Raw genomic sequence first — 21,380 nt, 5'->3', positions numbered from 1 at the left:
CCAGGTCCATGTTAGCAGCATTCATTTGCTCACAAAGTCTCCTCAGGCCCAGCTCTTGAGGCCTGAGGCTCCAGCTCCTTCAGCTCCTGGTGCTCAGCTGCTCGTGCTGAACCGGACGACTCGGGGAGAAGAACACAGTCCATCCAATTCCTTCTGGGACACGGAGAGGGGAGGCTGTGGAAACAGGAGCAGTGTTTGCTGTGGCCTCCTCTCAGCCCTGCACACCTTTCAGCGCTTTGAACCAGCCAAGAGCTTTCTCCAAGAGTGCAATGGAGCAGCTGTTCCTGCTGCCGGCTCTGGCTCTCTCCAGTCTCTGACCTTGCCTGCTTTTGTCCCTCTTGCTGTGCCCTCTGCTCCCCCAGGGCTCGGTGGCTGCTGCCCAGGACTGTGGGACTGGCACAGATCCTGTGGTCGAGACCCTCCTTTCTCTGCCCTTGGAGCTGCCTGGGCACAGCAGCCTTTTCCATCTGGAAGCTGCCCATGGACAGGGAGTCCCCAGCTCTGTTCCTTGCACAAGCTCCAGGAGCCCAGAGCTGCCATCTCAAGTCCCTGCTGGCCCTGGGGGCTCCCAGGTGCCTCAGGCTGCTGTGACACCGCTGCACACGGGAGGGAAGAGTGGCAGGGGCTGTGCTGAAATTCAGCTCCACGTGCTGCTGCTGCTGGGGGTCATTTGTCCAGCCCTGCCCCAGAGACAGGGATCAGATCCAGGCCCTGCTGCTGCTCCCTCGGGATCAGCCCCAGTTTGGGTGTTGCTGTCAGGGCCAGCAGAAGCGGTGGCTGCAGCAGCGGGTGCTGACGGTGCCCCAAGCCCCGGGGCTGGAGGGGTCCCTGGGCTGGGGCTGGGAGGGAGCTGCTCCAGCCCGGAGTGCACTGCTGAGTGCTGTGCTCTGGGGCTGGGGCTCCCCGCACAGGGGACTGGACTGGTGTGCCAGAGGAGACAGAGAAGCTGCAGCTTCAGCCTAACTGAGGTGGGTGCGTGGGCTGGGAAGAGTGGGGAGGCTCAAGGGGATTCACAGAGCTCCTCCTGCTACAAGGACGAGGACAAGGGAGTGGGAACGCAGCAGTGAGGAGAGCTGAGGGCTGGAGAGCAGCTCTGAATGACACTAAAATCCCACTGGACCTCTGAGACATTGCTGCTCCTCAGCCCGTGACAGGATGAGTCCCTAAGCCTGGGGCTCAGCCTTCCTCGTGGTGAGGGGCACCAAGGAAGGCAACAGTGTGATGGAGACTTCCATGGGCTGGGAACTCACTGGGGGAAAAGAGGGAGCAGGTGGGAAGTAAAAGGCAGGTGGAGGAGAGAACTGTTCAGAGAAAGACTGAGCTACAGCTTGAGCAAGCTGCAAAATGTCATTTGGGGTCATCCCAGATTGATTTCATTTCAGAAGCTATTGAACAAGTTTATTTTGGGGTGGTGTCATGTTTTCCCTGGGAGGTGTACACTCTGCACACTTGAGCTGTGTTGCTGAAATGCTCCAGCAGGTCTGTGCTGCAGGTCACCCCATTTCTTCTTTGGCTGATTGCGGCCCGGTGCTGAGCTCCAGCAGAGCCCTGGCAGAGCCCAGAGCAGCCTCAGCCCCCGCAGAGCCCGGCTGCAAGGAGAGAAACCAGAAAGCACCCGTCAGCTGAAGGCTCCTGTCCCCTTGTCCCAGCCGCCCGCGGTGCCCAGGCCATGCTGGCCGTGCCCAGAGCTGTGCCCAGAGCTGCCCATCCCTGCTGCCTTTGGGAGCAGAGCAGGAGGGCAGGACATGTGCCCAGCCTGCAGCCGGCCACGGCACATCCAGCCCTCAGCAGCTGCCCAGAGCAGGATGCTCCTGTGCTCGCTGCCATCTCCCCAAAGCTCTGATCCCACCATGCCAAGCAGACGGGACCCACCTGACGCCATCCCCCGCTGGAAGAAAAGCTGGTCCCAAACGATGTCCTCAGCCTTCTCCAAGGGCACGGCCCATCCACGCCACAGCTGCTCCCAAGCACTTCCCGATCCAGACTGGACCCCACCTGGAACACTTCCTCTAGAAAAACACACAACAAAATTTTGAAAATAGATTACAGACAAAAAGGGGAACAAGAAAAAAGGTCAAAAATCATATTACTGTCAGGGACTTGAGGAAGGCCCAACCCCTGCATGCTAGGGAAAAACCCACCCACAGGTGAGGGAAGCCCAGGCTCTCTCCCTTCCCCCCTGCACTGCCCCCCAAAATAACGGTGATCCCAAAGCAAACAGGGGCAGTGGAGCAGCCCAAGCCCTTCCTTGTCTGTAAAGCAAAGCAGCCCCTGCACAGGTTCGGGAATCCCACCTCTGCTCCCACCATGGGGGTTTGTTTGTGTTGGGCTGGCTGCCCCAGCCCCAGCCCGGGGCACGGTGGGTGCTGGGGGCTGTTGGCAGGGCCAGGAGCCCACTCCCATTTCATCACCACCCCAGCCCATCCCCCAGCCCTGCCAAAAGCAGCCTGGCAGCCGACTGAAGGATCAGCTGCATCCACCCCAGCAAAGGGGGAACCTTTGGTTCCTGGCCAGACTGTGCAATGCCCAAATCTGGGAGCATCCCCCTGCGTGTGCACTCACCTGCAAATTTCCTGTGGAGCCTGGCTTTGGAGAAGGTGCCAGAATCGAAGTCCATCATCCTCAGCTGCCGGTGGCCAGGTGGAGGAAGAGGTTGTCATCCTTGATGTCGTCCTCGCTGTCCCCAGCAGCAGCAGCCCCACCTGGTACAGCTCCTCCAGGGGCTCCTTCTCCTTCCCTGGGGGTGAGCCCAGGCTGTCTGGGTTCTGCCCAGGGCCCAGAGCTGTCAGGGAACCAGGACAAGCAAAACCAGCTCAGATGGCAGCCACCAGTGCTGGGCAGAGCAGCTCAGCTCCAGCACAAGGGCTGCGTGTTCCCATCTGATGACCCCTGGGCAGTGACACAGGCAGGACAAAATGTCTGGGTTCCTTTGCTTCTGATTGCCAAGGCATGTGTGGAGCTGCAACTTACCAGGGCCTTGCATCAAAGTGTGCCTGTGGCTCTCTCCCTTTTTCTAGGGCCGATCAATATCCTGCAGCCAGGGATCACAGAACAGCTCTTCTAACGAGGGCCTGTCCGAGTGCAGCATGGATAAACACCGCCTGATCACATCTTGGCACTCTGGGCAGAGAAACCAGAACCCGCCGGTCAGCTGGAGAAGGCTCCTGTTGGCTTTGTCCCCCTATTCCCGTGCCCAGGCTATGCTGGATGTGCTCAGAGCTGGGCCTAAACTTCCCCATCAATTCCCTGTTTTGGAGGAGAGCAGGAGAGCAGGACATGTGCCACCTCCTCAGCAGCTGCCAGAGAGGGATGCTCACGAGCTGCTGATGTCTCCCAGCACTGGCATTGCCCCCGTGGCCAGAGATGAGGATCCACCTTGAGAGAGCCGTTGTGGCAGCGAGAGCTGATGGTCCCAGCTGATGTTCTGGCTCCTCCTGAAAGGGTGCTCCCCGCAGACCATCTGGTGCAGCAGGATGCCCAGGGACCAGATGGTAGCTGGCTTGCCATAGTAAAATCCAAAGTGGATCCATTCCGGGGGGCTGTATGACGGTGTTCCTGTGGAATACAGATGGGGTTCATCAGGGGGATGCTGCTGCTCCCAGAGCCTGGCCCCAGCATCCCTGGGTGTGTGGGGGCTGCCCCAGTGGCACACGGGGTGACCCGCTGCCCTCTCATCAGCACCTGGGACTTGTGTATAGACTCGGGGTTGGAAAAGAAGCCACTGGGGTTGGAAGAGGGCAGCAGAAATCCTGGCAAGGCCCAACCATGAGGAGGAAAAACCCACCCAGTGCTTGGGAAAACCATGCCTTCATCCTCCCTGCCTGCACTGCCCAAAAAACATCATGAATCCAAAACAAACCAGGTGAGTGGAGCAGTCCAAGCCCTTTCTCACCTGCACACCAAACCAGCTGGGACACAGGTTACGGCCCCCCTCTCTGCTACCCCCACCCACCCGTGTTTTTGTTGGGCTGGCTGCCCCAGCCCCAGCCTCAGTCCTGCCCAGAGTGGTGGGCAAAGGCTGCCAGCAGGGCTGGAAGCTGGCTCCCCACCCAGCCCTGCTCAAACGCAACTCAGCTGAAATCTCAGAGCCATGAAGGGCAGCAAAAGGGAGAATCCCCACTGCCACACCCAGCTTGGGCTGTGAGATGTTGGGCCATGAGATGCCAGGACCGAGAGCACACCCCTGCATGGGCTCACCTGCAAAGCGAGTGTAGGCTGTGTCTTGCAGGTAGGTGCCACAGCCAAAGTCGATCAATTTGGCCTGCCCGGTGGCCAGGTCCACCAGGATGTTCCCTGGTTTGATGTCCCTGTGCAGGACTCCACAGCTGGTGCAGTGCTGCACGGCCTCCAGCACCTGGCGGAACAGATCCCGCGCCATCTCCTCGGACAGGAACCCCCGTGCCCGAATGAAATGATGCAGGTCCTGAGACCGCTTCGGGCGTTCCAGCACCATCAAGATGTATTTGGGGAGCTCAAGCCACTCCAGCAGCTGGACGACACCGGGGAATCCAGTGGACACCTTGTCCAGCAGCACGATCTCCAGGGGTGCGCTGGTGCCGTCGGGCTGCGGGAGGAACGCAATTCCGTCAGTGGGGCTGATGCCCTGCCAGGGGTCGGGAACTCCTCACTCAGCCCGGGGTGCTCTGCGCCCTGCGCTGGCCCCACGCCCGCTCTCCCTCGAGGTGTCCTGGTGGCTCCCACCCTGCCGGGCCTCGGCTCATCCCCGCCCGGCACGGCCCGGCTTCTGCCGCTGGCCCCGCTCACTCACCAGCTCGCCCCAGTGCCGGACGCGGTTCCTTGGCACCCTTTTGATGGCCACCTGCAAGCCAAGAGCAGCAGCGGGCTGAGCTCGCCGACCGCCATGCCCAGCCTCAGCCCCAGCCCCAGCTCCAGCCCCATCCTCCTCCTCCTCCTCCTCCTCCTCCCCCCTCTCCCCCTCTCCCTTCTCCTTTTCCTTCTATCCCTCGTCCTCCCCCTCCTCTCCCTCCTCCTCCTCCTCCTCCGCCCTCCGCCGGCCCCGCCGCTCACCGGGGCGTCGTCCGAGAGCCGTGTGGCCGCGAAGACGCTGCCGAAGCCGCCGCTGCCCAGCAGCGATCCCAGCCGGTACCGCTCCTGCAGGCCCTGCTGCGCCTTCCCTGCGGGCGGGACGCGGCTGTCAGCGCTCGGCCCGGGGCCAGGAGCGGCCCCCGAGCGCCCCCCGACCGCCCCGGGCCGGCCCTCCCCAGGCGTTCGCTCCCGGCAACGGGACAGCGGCGGCTCGGGGGCGGCGGCCGCGCTGCCGAGCGGCGGAGCTCGGGCCGGGGAAGCCGCAGCGGAGGCGGCGGCAGCGGCCGCGCCGCGTGTGTCCTCCGCGGGGCCCGGGAGGAGCCGGGGCCGGGGCCAGGCTCGGGCCAGGCGGAGCCAGAGCGAGGCGATGCCGCCCAAGCCCCAGGCACCGATGCCCGCCCAGAAGCGCCACCGCCAGCACGGCCAGAGCCGGGCGGAGGCGAGACCCCGGCGGGACGGCCGGGGGCGGGGATGGGGCAGCCCCGCCCGGAGCCGGGGGCGGGCCGGGGGCATGGCCCGGCCGGGAATGGGGAGAGAGAGAGACTGGGAGAGGAGGGGACAGCGGGAAAGGGAGAGCGGGAGACGGTGCGGGACAGCGGGAGAAGGAGCGGGACAGCGGGAGGAGAGGAAGAGGAGTAAGAATCGGAAGTCGACAAAATCACTGCTGCCGCTGCTGCTGCTGCTGCTGCCGCTGCTGCTGCTGCTGCAACTGAAGCTCCGGGGCCGTTTGTCCCCGTGTCCGTTTTTCCGTTGCCCGCTCACCCCCACGCCCAGCCCCCCGCTCCCCGGGGGCAGCCCCTGAGCCTGTCCAAACACGGGAACTTTGCCCTGTTCAGCCCAGACCCAGAGTCTGGACTCCTGCACGGGGGCAGAGGTATCTCCTCGGTCGCTGCTGTGCATTGTCCCCGCTGAGGATCAAACCCTGTCGGGGCACATTCCCTGGCTGGAGGATTCCCTGGTCCTGGCCCTGCACTTATGGCTCCAGCGTTGCTTTCCAGTGAATACTGGAAGGCAAACTGTGTGGCTCATGGTACTTTAGAGTGTCTAGAACTCGCTAAGTCACTGATCTTAGAGGTGAGATGCATTTGGAATTAATGGGATGGAGAAGTAGTGCAAGATGGAAAAAGGCAGCAGAGAAATAAATAGAGGAAGACATCTTGGACTGTTTCTTTCAATTTTCATTTCACTTCTGGAAAGCTGTTTCAGTTTTCCAGGAATCTTCTCCACAGTCCTGTTTGCTCTTTTCAAGAACCTTTCCTGGAGAACCAGGTTGAGCTCTTGTCACAAGATGTGCCACCACCTGCAGCTTCTCTTGGCTTTCCACAGCGGGAGTGCAGCAGGACTTGCAGCAGAGCAGGACAAAGGTTTGGAGAACTTGACAGCTTGTCCTTTCTTTTCCTGGTGAGCTGGGGAGTTGTGCCATTGGTGAGGTTTTCATTGTGACTGTTCCAGCCTTGGGAAACAGGAGGTGGAACCAGGACTTGTTAGGGAATACAAGCCTGACTGAATGCAGAGAAGGAATCTCCAGAGCCCGCAGCCAGAAATGGAGAGTTGTGTGATAATCATTCCCACATCTCCATGGACACCTGGAAAGTGATCTAGAACATGAAAATGGGACAGAGGGAGTTTGTTTCTGTGTTCAGTTTGGGTGATTCTACATCTCCAGTGCTGGTATAAATCAAGAGCACAGTCAGTTCATGATAAGCACCAGAACAGGCTGGACCTCTGAGAGTAGGTGACGGAAAGAATTTGAAAAGGAGAAATGCAGGGAATGACTTGGTGGACTTTGTCTGGAAGAAGGGTATTTTTTTCTAATTATTTCTAGTCCATTGCTTCTGCTTTTGTCCTTCTTACAAGGCCATTTGCATCCCAGATTCCTCATGAAATGAGATCCCTGAGCTTCTGGAACTGCCTGAAAGATGCCCTGTTCTTGCAGGGACACTCAGGCTGAAACAGGAAGCAATTTTGAAGCAATTGTATTAAACAAAAACCAGTTCTTAAGCAGAGATTGATGTCACTGCCCCCGACCAACCACCATGGGCAAATCTCTGGCTCAGCCTGGAGCAGTGACCTTGAGGGGGTGTCCCCACTGCAGGGAGGAATCTCCACAGCCCCCAAGAAGGGAAATGCCAGGAGACGCTGCCATTAAAATTTGGATGGGGCTTTTCTAGTCTGAAGTGCTGCCCTGTCAGTCAGATGTGCCCAGGCTGGGCCAGCTCAGCAGCTCTGCAGGAGCTCTCAGTGGTGTCACTTGGTTGTTCCTTTCTCTGGGGATTTTTCCAGCCCTGCCACAGCTTCATCTCCCTCTGGGGATGTAGAACTTTGGGATGGAGGAGTCAGGCTGGTTTCAGCATTATTCACCCCAACGGCAGCGTGACGCCCCTCCTTCATTTCCCACTGGGGCTTTGCAAACAGGGCCTTGCTGGAGTGGTTTGAGCCCATTGCAGGCAGAGCCTCCTGCTCCAGCAGGAACTGCCTTTCCTGTGCCAGGAGCAGGGCAGGTCCCGCTGCAGGAAAAGCCCCAGGCCAGCCCCAGCACAGGGAAGGCCTCGGGCACAAGGGCAGAGTGCCGTGCTGGGAGCTGTGCCAGGGAGAGCCTGAGGCACCAAAGGCGCCTTGGCAGCAGCAGCTGCTTGCAGGGCATGGCCAGAAGCCTCCCTTGGCAAGCCGGCCTGGTGGCCAGCACTGCAGAGCTGCTGCCTCAGGGCTCATTTCTGGCTGGGCTCTGCCCCAGCCCACAGAGTGTGACCTCAGCCCTGACTCTGCCACGGCCCTTGTGCCTGAGCCCTGCAAAGCCCAAAGGTCACCTGTGCCCCCCTGGCTGTGCCAGCCCCTGGGGCAGGGGGAGGAAAGGCAGAGAAGGGGCTGGGTTTGGCTGTGGGATGTGGGGTCCAGCAGAGACCATGAGGAGTCGAGGCAGTGGATGGAGTGCACTGAGCAGCCCCTTCTGCCCATGCAGTCCTGGAATGGATTGGATGGGAAGAGCTCTGCAGTGCTCATCTCATCCAAACCCCGCCATGAGCAGGGACATCTTTCACCAGATCAGGTTGTTCAGAGCCCTGTCCCAGCTGGACTTGAATGTTTCCAGGGATGGGGCACTGACCACCTCCCTGGGAACCTGTCCTGGTGTATCACCACCCTCATCATCAAACATTTCCTCCTTATCTGTTCTTATCTGAACCTCCCTTCCTTTAGTTTAAAACCACCCCCCTTTGTCCCGTTGTGCCAGGCCCTACTAAAACCTTTGTCCACCCTTGTATTCCCAATGAGCTGGGTTTCCATGGCAACTGCCAGGACAGGTGACCCAGGTGTCACCCCCAGTGAGGGCTGCCATGGAAACAGTGCCCAGCACTGCCCCTTTCTTTCGGGCTGACCTGGCCTTTGGCCCTGGCCCTGGCGTTTGCTGCTGGTTCCGCGGCGCCTGACCGGCCAGCGCGGCACAGGGCAGGTGGCCATGGCACAAGCCCCCAGCAAGGGATCCCCTCTGGCTCTGGGCAGTGACACCAGCCCTGAGCAAGGGGCCAGGGCAGGTTTCCATCGCGACCAACCATCACAACGGCTCCAGGAGCAGAGTGACTCTTGCCAAGGAACTTTGCCTTGCTGTCACTTAATATTAAATCTGGTTTTTGCTGATCCCTTGCTGGGGATTTTTTCAGCGCTCTCAAGCCCTCGTTGGTAACAAGGTGAAGGAGCCCTGGCCCAGGCTGTGGCCCTGGGGGACACGGGGATGCTGCCGGAGGGTCCCTTGTCCCCCTGTCCCACCCCCAACTGCCCCGGCCCCCGTGCCCGTGTCAGGCTCTGGGGTCGATCTCGTGGAACATCCTCTGGGGGAGGCTGCGGCGCTGGGGGCGGGAGGACCTGGGGGGACAGGGGACCCCGCTGTGCACGAGCAGTGTTGGACTTCTCTGGGGGAACTGGGAGGGGGGGCTGGGGTGGAGTGACCTCCCCAGTGACCTCACACAGCCCCTGTGATGTCACACAGCCCCTGTGATGTCACACAGCTCCTGTGATGTCACACAGCCCCCTCTGAGATGTAACAGGCCACCTGTGATTTCATACAGGTGTTCTGTGATGTCACAGCCTGCTCTTTGAGGTCCCAGTCTGCTCTGTGATATCAGAAATTCTGCCCTGTGAGGTCACAGCCCAGCCTGTGATGTCACAGACACCCTGTGATGTCACAGCCAGCTCTATGATGTCACAGCCACCTTTGTGATGTTATGCAGTCTCGTTGTCATGTCACAGCCTGCTCTGTGATTTCACAGTCAGCTCTGTGATGTCACAACCCACTCTCTATTGTCTCACCTTCTCTGTGACATCACACAGCTGCTCTGTGATGTCACAGAGCCCTTTTCTATGATGGCAGAGTCTTCTCTGTGGCTTCACAGCCCGTTCTGTGATGTCACAGTGCCAGCCTGTCACAGCCGACTTTGTGACATCACAACCTCCTCTGTGATGTCACATCCTGCTATGTGATGTCACATAATAAACCAGTGATGTCACAGCCAACTATATGATGTCACAACCTGGTCTGTGATGTCACACAATCACAGAATCACAGAATTGCTGGGTTGGAAGAGACCTTTAAGGTCATCAAGTGCAACCCATGCCCTAACACCACCTCAGCTAAACCATGGCACTGAGTGCCACATCCAGTCTTTTTTTAAACACATCCCATGATGGTGACTCCACCACCTCCCTGGACAGACAGTTCCAGTACTTTATCACCCTTTCCATAAAAACAAAAATTCCTAATATCCAACCTAAATTTCCCTTGGTGCAGCTTAAGACCCTGTCCTCTGGTCCTGTCAGTTGCTGTGAGGAGGGAGACCGACCCCCACCTGACTGCAACCACCTTTCAGGGAGTGTAGAGAGTGATAAGGTCACCTCTGAGACTTCTCCAGGATAAACAACTCCAGCTCCCTTAGTCATTCCTCACAGGACTTGTGTTCCAGACCCCTTATAACAGATAAGAGAAGTCTCTTTGTTCATCATTAAACAGGAACTCAGGCAAAGGAAGAGGTTTTTTGTGAATAACAGGAAACCCGAGGATATGCTGACTCCTTAGTTTGATGGTACAACTAGGGTCGGGAGGTGTGTAACCATCTATGGAAAGATTGTTACAGGGTCATAAACCCCCAGTGAGGAAGAGGAGGAGAGCCTTCAACCAGACGACCACCAGAGAGCAGGCGGTGACCCCCTAGCAACTGGAGGCGCACGCGCAGAGTACTCCTGGAAAAGCCACAAACGCGGAAGAAGGGGGAGAATAAAGGACTGTGGGAAAAGGGAAGCGGTGTGAGCCTTGGCGGAGCACTGACTCCCCGGCTGCACCCAGCGCTGTTTGCTTGTCATTGCTTGCTGTAATCAATAAAATTCTTTTTATCAATCCCTAAAGGATCAGACAAATTATTTACTTTAACTTATAACACGCGTTCCCTGCTCTTGCTGCTGCCCCATCTTCAAAGCCTCTCCCTCGGGCTCTTCCTCCCGTGCAGAGCAGCTCTCCTGGACAGGGACGGCAGATGGCACAGCTGGGAAGCAAAGGGAGCACTGAGTCAGTATGGGGACGTTTTCCTTGGCAGCAGCTGCACTTCCATCAGGGAAGGGAAGATCTCAGAGCCTCCCCAGGAGGGTTAGAAAGAAAAAGCAGCCGAGCGGGCCAGGCTGTGGTGAGCGCAGCCGCGGCGGGACTGTCCCGCAGCCCCGGCAGCCCGGCACAGCCGGCACAGCTCCCGGGCCCTGCCGGCACAGCTGCCTTGCCCAAGGACAGCCCCTGTGCCGGCCGGGGCAGCTGCGCTGAGCAGCCCCGGCACGGGCAGGGCCCGCTGCTGCCCCGCCGGGCAGTGCCCACGGCCACAGCCCACGCCACCCTCAGCCCCACCCTGCCTCCCCGGCCCTGGGGCCTCACCCGGGCTCTCTCCAGCGTGGCAGCAGCAGGTCCCCGTTCCCTGCTCTTGCTGCTGGCCTTCAGCTTCTCCCTGCTGGCTCCCGTCAGTCTCTGGCTGTCCTCGAGGTCTCCACTGCAGCTGTGGCAAAAGCGGAGGCTCTGCAACTGGTTCCAAGGCCTGGCAGAGCTGCAGTCCCGGAGCCCTCTGTGCTCCCTGCCGGCCCCCTCCATCCCCTCAGCCCCGCCATGCTCTCGGCAAAGCCCCAGCCCCCTTCAGTTTCTTCAGCCCCTCACAGTCCTCTCAGCCCCTCAGTCCCTTCTGACCCATCCCGTCCCCCTAGACCCGCCACCTCTCGGCCAGTGCCACTTCCCTGTCACCTCAGTGCCACCATCGCCCTCGGCTGCCCCACAGCCCTCAGCCCCAGCAGCACCTCAGGGTCACCGTCCCTTCAGCGTCACCGCCCCCTCAGCCCCCTCAGTCTCACCGTCCTTCAGCAGCTCCTCAGGGGACAGTGCCTGGGGCCACCGGCAGCTCCCACCGCTCCAGGGACACCCGGGGCTGGAACTGCTGCTCCGCCCGGCCCGGCCGCCAGCTCGGACCCAGCACAGGGACAGGGGACACAGGGGGCACGGGGGAAAAGCAAGAGGTGAGGGAGGAAGCAGAGCAGGGGAAGAGGTTAAAAAGAGGCCTACACCTATACAGATATCAATCTATGTAACTAAACCCCCATATATCAATATAAATATGCCTATCTACAAATATAACTATATATATGTAAATGTAACTATACACATGTATAAATGCAAATATGGGCATCTACAATTATAACTGCACATCGAAAAATATAAATATATACACCTAAAACTAAAAATAAATTAACTAGACAAATATCTATGTAGATAGATACATATAACTACATAAATCTATAAATACAACTACATATATCAATAAATATAACTATACACATCTATAAATATAACTAGAGACAGAGGAATTCTACCTGCCCAATGGCCACAGGCTCTCCCTCTGTCTCTTCCTGGCACACAGGGCAGCCCTCCTGGACACGTTGATCACACGGGATCTGGGAAGCAAAGGGAACACTGAGACAACACTGGCCCTTGCGCAAGCGCCCCTTGAGCACCAATTGTCCTTCTATCAGGGACATTAAAAGATGGCCTGAAAGGCAGACTCTCGCTTGGCAATTTGAAGCCTGCTCTATAAAGAACAGGGATCCTTCCAAGTTTTCAAAACGGAACTGTGTAAAGTATTTAAGTATCCTAATAAAGTCTCAGCACCCACAGTGCAAATGGCACCCACGAGAGCTTGAAACACAGACAGTCCCAGTGACAGAGAGACCACAGTCCTCACTGAAATGGCTGAAGGCTGCTGGGGGCTGAGGTATGAACCAGACTGGGACACCCAGCTTGGTGGCACAACTCCCACAAGGTCAGGTTTATTCCCTGCTCTCTTGCCACAGCAGAGGACTCAGTGCCCAAGCCTCTGGCGAAGTGTGGAGGGCAGGGCTCGGGCAGGTTGTGCATGTGCCTTTGAACGAAAGGCACCAGGAAGCACCAACCCTGCAGACAAGAGCTCAACTCTTCTCGTCTCCCTTCCTGCCAGAGGCAGGCTCAGAGCAGCCGTCTCACACCTCTCTAAACCAACGGGGGCTCTGTCCTTACCAGGCTCCTCGGGCTCTGGGGAACTGTTCTCGCAGCTCTCGGTGCCAGATGAAGTTTCCTCTGCTGCAGCCCGGTTCACAGGCTCCCCTCCTGAAGACTCAGGGGCAACATTCATATTGCCCTTGAAAGAACAATAGAAAAAAAAGAAAACTAAAGATCATTCAGTATTTTGCTGGAATCGCATCAAGGATACAGTTGCTCTCCTTCTCCATGTAACAGCGTTCAAAAGCTTTCAGCCCAGCCTCTTCCATTCCCCTCCAATGGGTTACCTGAGCAGAGGGAGACCTTTCAGGCAGGGATCTCCTGATCTCCCGGATCATTTGCTCGACGGCAAAGCCAAGATCCACTGGTGGCAATTGCTCTTCACCAGGTGCATTCCAGGCTGAGCCGGAGGCCGTCGATGCTGCACAACCTGCACTGCCAGGTGGAGCGCTGGGGGCTGAAGTGCCCGAGGTGGCTGCAAGAATCCAAACACATTGGTCACACTCCACAACGTGGCTCTGGGACACAGATCTCTGTTGCTGCCTTGGATCAACCATCACAGGAAGCAGGCAGGAAAACCAGGCAGAGAATCTTTTGCCTTTCTAGGTGCCCCTTCTAAATAAGCTTGAGAATTTTGGGCCGAGAATGACAGAGCCTTGTGGAAAAATACTCCAAGCAGTCACTTTTCATGACCTTTTGGAAAAGCAAGGCTACAACTCTTTTCCTACCTCGCGGGTCGTAGGCTGGGGGCTGCTGCTCCCCGTGGAGCTGCTGGAAGCTGCAGGGCTGGATCCTGAGCACCTCCCGGTCGATGGGAGGCAGCTGCCCCCCGTAGAGCTGCTGGAAGCGGCTGCGAGGCCCCTCCCGCCCGAGCGGCAGCAGCGGCTCCCCGTAGAAACCGAAGAAGCCGCAGGGCGGGATGCGCAGCAGCTCCCGCTCGGCGGGCGGCGGCCGCTCCCCATAGAGCTCCTGGAAGCGGCTCGGCCCCTCCCGCCGGGCCGGCACCGGCCGGTCCCTGTGCAGCAGGTGGAAGCCGCAGGGCGGGCGCCGGGCGAGCAGCGGCCGCTGCCCGGGGGGCGGCTGGAAGCGGCCAGGCCGGGGGCTGCGCAGCTCCCGCCCGTCCGGCAGCGTCCGCTCCCTGTGCAGCAGCAGGAAGCCGCTGGGCGGGCGCCCGGGCGGCAGCGGCGGCCGCTCCCTGGAGAGCGGCTGGAAGCGACTGCGCCCGTCCCGCCCGTGCGGCAGCGGCCGCGCCCCGGGGAGCTGCTGGGAGCCGCGGGGCGGGCGCCTGCGGCCCTCCCGCCCCGCCGCCGGCCGCTGCCTGTTGGCCGCGCTCCGGCGCCTGATGCGGAGCAGGAGGTCGGGGCGGTCGCGGCGAAAGCAGGGGTTGCTGTAGTGGAGCCAAGCCCCGGCATCGCCCGGCGCAGCTGAGCCAACCCGGCCCGGCACCCTGCGGAAGCCGTAGCGGTAGAGCTGGCGCACGAAGCTGCGGAACTGCGTGGCCCTGAAGGTGTGCGGGGCCGGGCCCCGGGCGTCGCCCGGGCTGAGCAGCTCCCGCTCGAAGAGGGAGCGGTGGATGAGCAGCCCCCGGGCCCGGCTGTCCCAGCGCACGGAGCGGACGCGGGGGCTGTTCGCCAGGCGCCACAGCTTGGCGGGGAAGGCGCTGGCTCTGAGCCCGGCGGGCAGCGGCAGCTCCGCCATGGCGCCGCTCGCCGGCTGTCGCCACAACGGCCCCGGCGCAACGGCCGCGTGGGGATACCATAGGGACAGAGCCAACGCGGGGATTTGGAGCCTGGGGGTGCTGGCACCAAAGTCCTGCTCTTGAGAGGGGTGCAGGGACACAGGGGCTGTCAGAGGACAATGAGAGACAGGGGACATGAGGCCATAATGGGCCAAGCAAGATCCTGCCCAGCGTGGCAGCAAAGACATTTCCTCCCCGTGGCCTTGGCACTCCAGGGCACCCCAGAAAGGGCCGAGGAGTCCTATGTGTAACCAGGAGGGATGACTGACATCACTGTGGGTCCCGGCATTCCCCAGTCCCTTGCTGGCCGTTCAGTGCACACTGGGGCCGCTGGGCATGTGTGGAACATGGGGATGGGGTGCACAAAAGTAAAGGGGGACCCCAAAGTGGAAGGAGTGGAAGCCAGAATCGCTGGGTGGAGACCCCCAAAACGGAGGTGTGAGATCCCAAAATGGAGGGAAGAACCCACAGAATTGGGGCAACGCCCCAAAAACCCACATGAAGCTGTTCTCTCCCTCCATTGTTTCCCAGCAAGAGTTCCATCTACCAACTCTAATTTCAGCAAATAATTCCAAGTGTTTTAGCTGAAACTCATTGTGAGCTAACTTTGTAGAAGTGATCACAGAATCACAGAATGTTCTGTGTTGGAAGGGATCCACCGAGTCCAATTCTGAAGGGAATGGCTTGCTGGCAGGGTCAGCACCAAAGACACCCCCACCAGCTTAAGGAAGAAGTGTCATTGACTGTAGGGCAAAGCAGCACAGAAGTACAAAAGGATAAGCTAAGCAATGCACCTGATTATTACTAGAAAAGATTGCCTGTAGGGATTCAGAAAGATACATCACCAGTTACCCTCATACTTGACCATTGTCCTGACACACCCGTCAGCTGGGGATGCCCTGTCACACCAAGGGATTGGAGAAGCACTCCCAGTAACTGGGAATTCCTATGTGGTTCGCCCACCCTCAGGCGAGGCCGCCAACTTTGCTGTGAGAGGGCCCAGATTTTATACTGTTGAATAAACAAGCTACCACAACTTCTAGTGTGGGAACATCTGGTTTCATCCTCCTCTTGGCCAGGGCTCTGGGAGGAGCTAAGGGAGTTTGCTTTGAGCCTACACCTTCAAACAAAGCCAGATAGAGTTGTGATAAATGAATATGATTTGTGCCAATAATTGTAACTATATCGATATTTTAGAAAATATTTGTTAAAAAGTAATAGAGGAAAGTGATATGTAATTAGCATCACAAAACAGCTGTTTGCAGATGCTCATAAGATCCAGGATGGAGTATTGAGATATTTTAGCACAAACGGCCTTGGGAAGGACAAAGCTGGGAAAAACTCCAAGAGTGGAATTGACATTGAGACGAATGAAAGTCCAGGCAACTTCTTCTTAGGAAAGAATGGCCTTGAAGACAATTAAGCTGCCCACATGGCCCTGGGCGCAAGGCTGGTGCCCCCCAGGACATGGGTGCCACCCACGGTGGGGCACAAGGGGAAGGCTGAGGAAGCAGAGCCCAGAGATTGTGTGGGGGAAATAACAACAATTTATTTATTTTTCCAAAAATAAGGAGTTGAAGAGCCTAGCTAGTTCTACTGCAGGGGTGGGGAGAGTTTGAGGCCTTTCTCTTTAGGGACCGCCGGGGCCACCCAGGCAAGCAGTGCCTGTCTTGGGTGGGACCAGAGGGTCTGAGGCTGGTGCTCTGGACAGATGGATCAGAGGGACCTGCCTCATCCTGGGGCTGGTCCTGCTCTGGGGACACCGGCACAACTGGGGGATGGCTTTGACCCCTGCTGGGGGTGGCCTCCGTTGTGGCAGCTTCCTCTTCTTCCTCTGTGGGGACTTGAGGGCTGCTGGGTAGAGTCCAAGAGCTGGATCTGGGGCTGTTAGGGCTGGAGGAGTTGGGGTTGTTTGGGCTGGAGAAGCTGGGGGAACTGTGGCTGTTGGGTCTGGAGAGGCTGGGGGAGCTGGAGAAGATGGAACTGGAGCTGCTGGAGCAGCTGCTGGCTGCTGGGCTGTCATCCTCATCTGCGGCAGCGTGGGAGTGCAGCAGACTCTGGGCCCCTGAGCTGCGGTGTCTCACAGTGATGTCGATGGTGCCCTGGACCAGTGGCACTGTGTGTTCCTCCAGGAAGCCCTGCAGACTCTGGATCGTGTCCTCCTGGTCTGGCCCACACACACAGAGAACATACAGGATGGCACTCTGTGCTCCTTGCCATCCACCACTGCTCCCTTTGGATGGCCTCCATCCTCTGGTTCAGCCAAGTCCGCACAGGGTCCAGAAGTTCCCGTCGTCGACGGAAAAGTCCTGCCCAGACCTTGGGCAGGACACCGCCGACAGCTCTGGCTGGTGTCTCCTGAGGAGAAGAGGGATGGGCCGGCACAGGGCCATGGGGGCTGATCTCGTCCTGGCCGCTGGGAGCTCGCTCTGATGAGCTTGTGGCTGCTGGCAGCTGCTCAGGGGCTGTGATGACAATCTCTAGAGAGTCACCGGCATCATCAGAAAACCTGACAGTCTCTATTGCTCCTCTGCACAGTGGGATTTGTCTGTGCCCACCGCAGGATGCAGCTCCGGCAGAACTGGTGGCCACAGGGCAGAGTAGAAGCCACGTCATCCCAGGTGTCCTGGCAGATGGCACAGTTGCCATCTGTCTCTGTGGCCATATTTGGCTGCTGCAGCACGTTGGGGAGGGCTGAGGATCAGGAGCTGCTCTCTGTTGCCGGTGTCACAGCCTGCATGAGAGGGGAGGAAGGAGAAGGACACCCTCCCACCTCCCTAAAGCCCTGTCACCTGCCCACGTCTGACCAGGGGACGTTTCCTGTCAGTGCTGCAGGTACGCTCTGCCCCAGCCAGGCAGGGCTGGGGAAACCCTGCTGGTTGCTCTGGGACTGGCACTGGGACCTGCCAAGAACAGGCACCACTCAGCACCAGAGAAACCTGGCTTGACCCTGCACACCTCGCAGTCAGGCTCGGTAGGAGTTCAGGCCAGAGCCAGACTGGCACCGGCTCTGCCCACGTCTGTATTTAAGCAGCGAGGGGGGACATGTCACAATCCTGCGCTTGGTGATGTCACCCTCCATCAGGAGGCCATGTCCACGCCAGTGCATGTTGATAGGAGAAAGAAGAAAACTTCTGCATTTCCATATTGCTCTGCCTTGGCCACCTGTGTCATGTGTCCATGGCCGTGTCTCATCCCTGCTCCTGACACCTTTCCAAGGTTTTCTGTGAGGAGTGGAGTGGTGGGAGCTGTCAGCATGAATGGCCTGTGGCTGGATGATGTCTCCTACTGTCACTGCCTTTCCATGGCAGTGCTGGGATTTGGAGAACCTGGGTGCTGGTGGCCAGCCCGGGGTGAGAGTGTCCCCCTCCGTGGGACAGGGTTGTGTCCCTGCTTCAGGGAGAAGCAGGAAGGAATGTTTTGCTCCAGCCCCATCCACTCCCGCTGGCACTTGCCCACAGTGCCGGGTCCCTCTCCACTTCCCAAGTTTCTGTGTTTCTGGAGTTCAGTGCCTTTGTGCTCCTTTCCAGAGCCTCAGGAAGGACCTGGAGTTGCTGTCCCAGCAGAGTGGGGTACAAGGGCCAGAGGAGCCCTGTCGTGACTCTGGAGAGCCCAGGACCCATCACCGCGTGGGCCATGCTGTGCCATCATCCCTTCCTGCCTCTGGCTATTGTCATCCCTGAGAGTCATCAGCCCAAGCAGTTCTTTCTTCACTTGGAACTAACTTCTCCTGGTTTGAGGCTTGGCTGCTGTGAGGCAAGGATGCTGTGTGCAACCACCATGTGGCTCTGCCTCATGGTGCAGAGATCTCTCTTCAAACCTGTGCAAATGGAGGATGTCCATTGCCATACTTTGGTGCTTAACAATACACATGGAAAAAGACGGAAGTTTGTTCATCAGGACTTCTTTGTGTTGTTATGGGGAGGGTGTTTCTCCTTGCTTGAGAAAGTGCCTCTTAAAATATGCAGTTATATTCCATTTCATTTGGAATTGGACTTTTAACGGTCTAAATGTGCAGGCAGCAGCTAGAATTTCAGAGTACCAAAATATTCCCTTTTTCCTGGGGTAACTAATGCACCCCAGGAGGTGCATTTCATGCTTTAAGAGGACTCTTGGCCAAGGTGCTGGTTTGATCTTGAGTTCCTTGCACATCTGTGGCCCAGAATATCCCCCCATTAACTTGCTGCCATGATCCCATTTCATTTCTTTTTCTCTCCTGTCCCGTGGGCCCTGAAATGATGAAATGACAGAAAGGGTGGGGATGGAAGGGACCTTTAGAGATCATCTAGTCCAAGCCCCCCGCTATGCTCGGGGCCACTCTTCACTAGACCTCACTCCTCAGACCCTCATCCAACCTGACCCTGAACACTCCCAATGAGGGCACATCCACAACAGCCATGGGCATCCTGTTCCTGGCTTTCCCTCGAGCAGAGGGGCAGAACTCCCTCCCTTGACCTGGTGGACATCCCTCTTTAGACACAGCCACAGAGGGCTTTCAGGGCTGCAAGAACACAGCTCATAGCCAATGTTTCCTTCTCAAGGATCTCCCAGTCCTTCCCCACAGGGCTGCTCTCAATCCATGCATCACCCCTGCTGTTCTGCTAAGTTCTGGAATATGCCTTTCTAAAGAGGAGGCATTTCACACACTGGGAAAAAAGTTGTAGGTCTAAGGAAAGGAGGCTGAGCCAAGTGGTGGCATTGAAATACAGGTGGGGTAGACATTCCTCTTTGATGAGAGGAATGGTTTGCAGGTTTGGGGTGCAAAATGTAACATTTGGGGAAGGAGAAAAAGGCACAGAAATTCAGGCTTTCAGCAGCTGAGAGGTGGCAGTATTAGAACACGCAGCAGCTGGTGAAAGCCATCTCTCTCCTTCAGGTTCCTGCTGTGTGGGAAGGTGCTGGGAGTTGTGGTGGCTGCACTCACCCTTTGCTGGGAGGATGATCTGTACCAGGGGAGAGCAGAAAGCTGCCATGGTGAGCAGAACATGCTCAGAGCATTACAGTTCAGAGAATAATACTGATCCTGAAGTGCAAAAAGCTTGAAAGCATCTCATTCTGTGCAGCACTGTTGTACAAAGTTTCTCTTCTAGAACATGCCCCTTTTCGTATTCTGCAGATGAATTATCTGTTTTTATTGAATACATGGGGTTTTTTCTTACGGTTTTTGGGAGAGCTCTCAAGTTTATTTTTACTTGCAATTTACATCCAGCATTTATACAAGTTTTTTAAATTGTTCCTTTGTAAATACTTGGGGAACAAATACCCAACCATTTTTTATTCCTTTGGGATATTGTGATTAGTATTCTTAGAAAGAAAACTTGCTGAACAAGTGTGATAACACAGAGAGCGGAAAAACAGAGATTAAAAGGAATGAAGATTTTAAAATTGCGCTGTGCAGAAGAGACCCACAGACAGCCACTGTAAACACAGCTGAGAGATTCAGCTTGGAGTAGAGTGGAACTCATTCACTGAAGATCTCTGGTGCACAGGAATGCAAAGACTGAGGAGAAAAGGAGAAAGTCATTCAGTCATTTAGACTCCTGGAAGCATTGTCTAGAGATCTAAAAAGCTATTACATTACAAACCTAAAACATCCCCAAATGGATTGATAAGTGTGATGTGCACATCTCTGCTGTTTTCAGAGTCAATGAAAGTGACAATTAGGAATGGGAACCCAGATGTTTATCTCCATTACTCTAACAACACCTTAACAAGGCACTTTAGGAGCTGAGCACTAACATTCTCACCCTGCTGTATTTCCTTTACATTTGAATTCCGGCTGGTAGAAGAAGAGATCTGGCTCTAATTGCTCCCCAAGTTAGCTGTTGCACTTTCAGGTTAGGAGTACGTGTAAAATTCAGCTAATCACTCTCTCTATCCATGAATATTCCACTACTGAACTGACATACAGAAACATCCTTTTTGTCTTTGTACCTTCCTAAGTGGTGCCCTAATTAACAGGAGATTTGTGTAACTCACACAGGGAATCACCAAAATTGCTGAAATTGACTCTCAATTTAATTAAAAAAGGCTTCTGAGGAAAGGCTTGACAGGATCACTAAAAAAACTGAAACTTGGAAGAGAAACATGCATTTTAGCACTGATCAAGAGAAAATAAGAATAAATCCTATCAAAACTGCAAGTAGGAGATAAGGAGAAAGACAGGAAGCACAGGGAGAAAAAGGCCCTGTCAGATGACCTGTGGAAAGTAACTTTGTGCCCCAGCACTGTTGAGGACGTTCCCTGCCATTGGTGCCAGCAGCTGGAGACATAAATACTGATGGATTTGGGGGCCACAATCTTGGTAGTGCAGTGTCGCCGTAGAGCAGGACGGGAACGAAAATGACTCCAAATCAAAGGCAAAGAGAATGAACTCTGATTTATTTCAAATGCACCACTCTATTTATAGAGAACATCGTGTGGACTAATTTCATTGGTCCTAGAGTAAAAACATCTCACACCATTGGTGTGCAGTGAATGACGCACGGTGGCAGAACCTATCTATCAACAATGTGAACAACAAGAGACATTAGAGAATTATTTACATTCTCTCCCAACTGTCTCCCAGGCTCTCACCTGGTTAGAAAACCTTCTCTTTTTCTCTCTGACTGAACTGAGAATATCCACAGAGGACATGGTTTGGGACCAGCTTTTCTTCCAGCGGGGGATGGCGTCAGGTGGGTCCCGTCTGCTTGGCATGGTGGGATCAGAGCTTTGGGGAGATGGCAGCGAGCACAGGAGCATCCTGCTCTGGGCAGCTGCTGAGGGCTGGATGTGCCGTGGCCGGCTGCAGGCTGGGCACATGTCCTGCCCTCCTGCTCTGCTCCCAAAGGCAGCAGGGATGGGCAGCTCTGGGCACAGCTCTGGGCACGGCCAGCATGGCCTGGGCACCGCGGGCGGCTGGGAAAAGGGGACAGGAGCCTTCAGCTGACGGGCGCTTTCTGGTTTCTCTCCTTGCAGCTGGGCTCTGCGGGTGCTGAGGCTGCTCTGGGCTCTGCCAGGGCTCTGCTGGAGCTCAGCACCGGGCCGCAATCAGCCAAAGAAGAAATG

General features: G+C 56.9%; 2 long non-coding RNA genes across 2 annotated transcripts; both read right to left on the bottom strand.

Moving 5' to 3' along the window:
• Positions 1–10,498: 10,498 nt before the first annotated feature.
• Positions 10,499–11,580, bottom strand: LOC137463862 (uncharacterized). The gene is made up of 3 exons (XR_010993992.1): positions 11,416–11,580; positions 10,952–11,069; positions 10,499–10,574 (listed from the first exon to the last, which is right to left on the bottom strand). It is a non-coding gene; the product is annotated as an uncharacterized lncRNA (long non-coding RNA).
• Positions 11,581–11,780: 200 nt separating this feature from the next.
• LOC137463859 (uncharacterized) lies at positions 11,781–13,305 on the bottom strand. Its single transcript, XR_010993991.1, has 3 exons — positions 12,880–13,305; positions 12,611–12,731; positions 11,781–12,012 (listed from the first exon to the last, which is right to left on the bottom strand). It is a non-coding gene; the product is annotated as an uncharacterized lncRNA (long non-coding RNA).
• Between the last annotated feature and the right edge of the window lie 8,075 nt (positions 13,306–21,380).

The sequence above is a fragment of the Anomalospiza imberbis genome, chromosome 30, assembly GCF_031753505.1.
Source record: "Anomalospiza imberbis isolate Cuckoo-Finch-1a 21T00152 chromosome 30, ASM3175350v1, whole genome shotgun sequence".
NCBI lineage: Eukaryota > Metazoa > Chordata > Aves > Passeriformes > Viduidae > Anomalospiza > Anomalospiza imberbis.
This window is presented reverse-complemented; position numbering and strand designations above follow the sequence as displayed.